The 5,321-nt window shown below is 32.2% G+C and overlaps 1 long non-coding RNA gene across 1 annotated transcript; it reads right to left on the bottom strand.

Moving 5' to 3' along the window:
* Positions 1-1,649: 1,649 nt before the first annotated feature.
* Positions 1,650-3,890, bottom strand: LOC149409936 (uncharacterized). Its single transcript, XR_016305103.1, has 2 exons — positions 3,733-3,890; positions 1,650-1,968 (listed from the first exon to the last, which is right to left on the bottom strand). It is a non-coding gene; the product is annotated as an uncharacterized LOC149409936 (long non-coding RNA).
* Positions 3,891-5,321: the final 1,431 nt, after the last annotated feature.

Raw genomic sequence — 5,321 nt, 5'->3', positions numbered from 1 at the left:
TCCTGAAACTCACCTTCTGGAGTAGTAGAATAATTAAATGTATTTATTTTGCACAATGTTATAATTTTTAAACTTACTTTATTTTGTAATAAATAAATTATCTTTACTAAGCACCCTATTACTAAGATAACTAACGATCCAATTCAATAACTAAATTAACCACTTCTTTTGCCCAGCATAATTATACCCACAAAGGAGAAAAATCTTTAATAAATTACCAGACGAAATCAGAAGCATTAATGATTAAAAAAAATATATTAAGGAAAATCATTAAAAAAAAAAACTGCTTCCTCTAGTTTCACTTGAAAATCTCACAAATTATCCTACAATACTCTACAATATTTTTTTCTTCTTCCCTAATTCAACAATTTGTATGGATTTTAACTTCGCCATTATTTTTTACTTTTTTACCATAACCTTAATGCAACATAAATCTTTAATTTAAAATATGTTAGTTATTTCACCAAATAATGCATTAAATTGCTATACCATTATATTTACGCAAATGTACACTCCTCTTCCATCCACAAGCAAATGCTTTTAATGGAAGAGTAGTATACATAGAAAACAGAAGCTATGTAAAATCTGAATTTTAATATTACGTTCAAAAGTTTAATTAATAAAAAAAATTGTATAATTTTCCTTTGATGCCCAACAATCGGAGTTTATATATATAATTATGTGATGGCGAACCTTGTCAAAAGCATTACTAAAATCAGTGTTTTCCTCGTGTTGTTTGAAACCAAGGGATTTAAAATCAAATCATTAAATAACTGGTAGAGCGACCTCTGTGATGAATTCATGTTGGTTAAAAACCATAGTGTTGTTAATAGATTCTACGACAGTATCTAACACTAATTTCTCAAAAAGTTTCGGTAAAGCAGACATTTTTTGGTATGTTGTTTGATGTATCGCTTTTATCGCCTTTTTATAATAATGTGTTATGTTACTCTTTTAGCACTGAGCCGGAAAAAACCAGAGCTAAAGACTCATTAAAGAGTTTATATTAAGTATACATCAGAGTACTAACACAAGTTATTAAAAATATTGGATGAATATCATCCGGTCGTAGAAGACATTAATATTCTGGACGTGAACGACATTTAATCAGCTTAGAAGCATTAATGATCTCCCTGTGGTTGTCTTGCTATCCACTTTATTAGTGACTATGGAGGTTCGAGTAATTCTCGACCTTTAATTATAAACCACGGCGTCCTTCAAGGAAGCGATTTGGTACCACCACGTTCATCAATTCAACAATCTGATTAATCCAACACATTTGTGATCTTCCTCTTATTCCTCTACTTTTCACTTTGACAGTAACAACAATAACCTTTTTTTATAAATGCGTTCATTCCGGAAGAGCTAGGTATCCACAAAAGGTTTTCAACTATCTGCCTACAACTAATTTTAAGATTGGACACTTTGCTTGCCAAACTGAGGACTCCAACTTTGAGAAACTCATGGGGAAGGTCACTAAAGCGCTGGAGTGACCAAGTATCATTGGCGTCCAGTAAGTTGGTGTGTTCGGCTCTCCATGCAGCTCAAAACCACAAGGAATGAAGGAACCATGTCCACCATGGAAATTGGAGTGGGAGTCACAATCTTCAGCAATTAGGAACTTAAGAAGGATAAATTAAGAGAGTAAGTAAATCATTAAAAAAATCTTTATTAATCAAAAATTAGATTTTTTTATATCATGGCTTCTTAGCAATATATAAATTATTAATATAAATTATGGCCGTTTTCATTGCTTCCGCTGTTTCCCCCGCCACCGTGTCCCCCGCTACCGCGTCCCCCGTTCCCCTTGCCACCATGTCCCCCGTTCCCCTTGCCACCATTTCCCCCGTTCCCCTTGCCACCATTTCCCCCGTTCCCCTTGCCACCATGTCCCCCGCGAACACCGCTGCCGTGTTTGCCGCCGTGTTTGCCGTCATGTTTTCCTTTTCCTAAACTGGCTGAAACCATCTGTAGAAATTGGAAAACAAAAATTGGTATTATAGCTTCAAAGAAAAGTTTTGTAAAAAAGATAACCCTTGTCTGATTTTAGAAGAATTTTGAACCCACACAACTTTCTCGTCAAATTTTGGGTACTTCCAAGTTAAATGCAATGTTATTTATATTTATTTTTTTGAAAATTTCACTAAAACAAGTACAATTTTTGGAAACTTGATGAAACTATATTTTATTTTTTTTTGTATTTGATTTAAACATTGATACTTATAAATTTGAATATTTAATTTTTTTTTAAATAATTAAAATAAATAAATAACATATATTTTAACTCCAAACGTCGAAAAATTGTGGAGAACATGAAGTTTTAAAAACACATTCATTTTATTTAGGAAATTTGTAAGAAAACGATTACGTTACTTTTTAACTTGTATATGAATAAAAAAAAATATAGTAATTCCCAGATAATAACACAAAAAATTAAACTTTGGATTTATTGTTGTCGTTTATTGCGCAACATAAGCGTTAATTTTTTGGATATATATTTACATAAGTCTTTTATATTATTAAAATACATCACTTTAAACTGTTGAGTAAAAAATAATATGTCAGAAATAACCTAGAATTTTCAAAACAGGAACTTCGTGTGTCACTCAGCTGAAACGCAGCGTTGCCAGCTCTTTTGCAGCCAGTTTAATATATTATTTATTAGTAAGAGTTTGAAACAGTCTTTATTCAAAGTCCTTAAATTAAAATTACCCCATAAAGTAATTTTGCTGTTATCGAAGAAAACATTAAAGAAGTTAAGAGCAGTTCGCTTCAATAACTAAAAAAATGAGCATATAAGCAACATCTATTTTATTCATATTAATATTCCTAACTAACAACAAAATTTGAAGTTATATTTTCATTGAAGTTTTACTTGAGGCACTTGATACATTGAGCTCAATACTATATAAAATGTTAACTGAAATGCTAATTGCTCCGTTTTGATCTCATTTTTGGATGTTTCGTATTGCATTATATTTGTTTTTTAACGTATTTTATTCATCTCTTTCCAGCATGATTACTTATCTAAATATCACATTCACGTATTTTGACCATTATAAATGCATACGTTACATTAAAATTGTACTTAAAAATTCATTTTTGAGCATTGTAATCGAATAAAAAAGTGAAAAATATATATATTTTTTAATTTTAATCTTAATTTAATTTAATAGATAATATTTCACCCTTACAGTTTTGATTAAATGCGTTTTTATTAAGAAATTCAAAACTAATTCATAAATCTACTCGAATGATTGGTACCATTCCTCAAAATATTAATATGAAAACATGTATTACTGCTTACTGTAGCTTATAGCCAATATTTTTAGGTTCTATAAGTATGGCACACTATGACAAGCGATCGATCAAAACGTTTTAGCAAACTTGGCATAATAATGTTTATATTTTTACCCTCTAACAGCGTACCCTTTTACGATCTGTGCAGCTCAAAAAACAACCAACTACTTGTATTCTACATGGTTATCAGTTGTTTAGGGTTATAAATACGTTTTTGAGACCCAAAATCTTACATTATATTGTTTGTGTAAAGTGTTTTATACAAATTAACGATAATATCGGTCACCAAGACGCAGGCAGTTGTTGCCTGGTATGGCGTTTAATGTATCAATGCTTTGTAAATGTCAATTAAATGCCATACATTTAATTAACGATCTATTGATAAAAATAAATTCACTATAAAAAGAAAAAAAACTGTGTTCAATATCTTACCATAGAGGTGGCTAGCAGGAAGCAAACAAAGAACAGAATAGAGAACTGCATTTTGAACAATTGATTGGTTAACTGATCAAAGTTGATTAGTGGTTGATGCGAAGTTGGTCCAGCTTTTATACTTTAGCAAAATGAACAGGTGTATGCTGACCTTCTTAGATGTCAATCTAACAGACCGATCGATCTGTAATACACGAAAAAGTTTTTGACCACTATCGAAACAATTTATTTAGTCTGTATTTTGACTACTTCAGCGTTCAAAGATGGTTTGAAAGGGATATATGTAAATACGAATGTTAGAGGGAGCGCGCTAATATACAAGCGTTATTTTGTCCACATTATAGTCCCTCAATAAAGAATACCTAAGACAGAGAGACAAACATTTTTCCTCAAAGGCCTATGTAATCTTTGTGGACGCTGTGTGGAGTGTGTTTTTAAGGAAAGGAAGTAATAAAAGGTATGAAGAGGTGGATAGGAATCTGGAACTCTGTGTGTCAAAGAGATACATATTTCTTCGACAGCGGTGTAAGACGATGGGTCGGGAGACCAAGAAGAAAACTTCCTGATAAAAAATAATTAACAATCTCAATAAATTATTCATTTTTATAAAACATGGTTTGGTTACCCAATAAATGGTTCCCGGGGTGACGCAAATTATTGGAACTACATTAAAACTTAAATTTACCGTTTAGTTGGTTTACAGTTCACAAATTTGTCCGCTTGAAATGCATCGCGTATTCATTTCTTCTGATAAGTAAATCTCCATCATTGAACAAGCAACATCGTCTGCTCACAATTATGTTAATTGGAGAGTTCCCAATATTATGCGATTATAGGAAATGATTGTCTGTGTTCTAATTTTTTTCTAAAAAATTATTGATTAACATTAAGCATTTTTATAGTTCCTCCAACAAAACTTATAAATTGACGTTGAAGACCTTTTGCAGTGATAGTATTTTTCTTAACAATATAAAAGCATAATAGTAATGATTGTATAAACAAATAAAACAATCACACTGTATATGAACAGATGCAACTGTTTTTTTCATTTCAAAAGCAAATGTTGTAAACAACCAAGTGTGTGCATACAAACTGTTAAAACTAAATATTGGAACTGTTTTCGCCAATTGCTTACAATATAAAATATGTACATACATTTATTGTGTCATTATTATTACATTAGGTACTAACGACGGCCGGCATAGTCCAGTGGTAACGCATTGGACTGCCATTCCGAAGGTCGCGGGTTCGAACCCGGCGTGCGCAAATAAATTTTATTTGATTGATTTGTGTTATTTCACAATTAATTCATTAAAATAATATATGGTATATTTGCGGCACGTTCCAGAGTGGAAGATACTACCAGTATCGCCCTGGTGTAAGACCACCATTCAGAATTGAAACGTTGCTCTAAATGGCTTTAGCCGTGTTTAGTGACTAGATCTGAATAGCCAGGTACTTCCCCACCTTCCTCTTTCCCTTCCCCACTTACCTTCAGCCTCACAACATCCCCCAATTGGGGATGCCATAGTCTCACTGGCTCCAGACGGGAGCAGTTGGGACTCTTGAGAGGTATTCACTATAAAAAA

Source organism: Hesperophylax consimilis, chromosome 29 (assembly GCF_061612785.1).
Source record: "Hesperophylax consimilis isolate HC1 chromosome 29, BYU_Hcon_1.0, whole genome shotgun sequence".
NCBI classification, from domain to species: Eukaryota; Metazoa; Arthropoda; class Insecta; order Trichoptera; family Limnephilidae; genus Hesperophylax; species Hesperophylax consimilis.
Note: the sequence above shows the minus strand (reverse complement) of the source record. Positions and strands in the feature narration are given on the sequence as shown.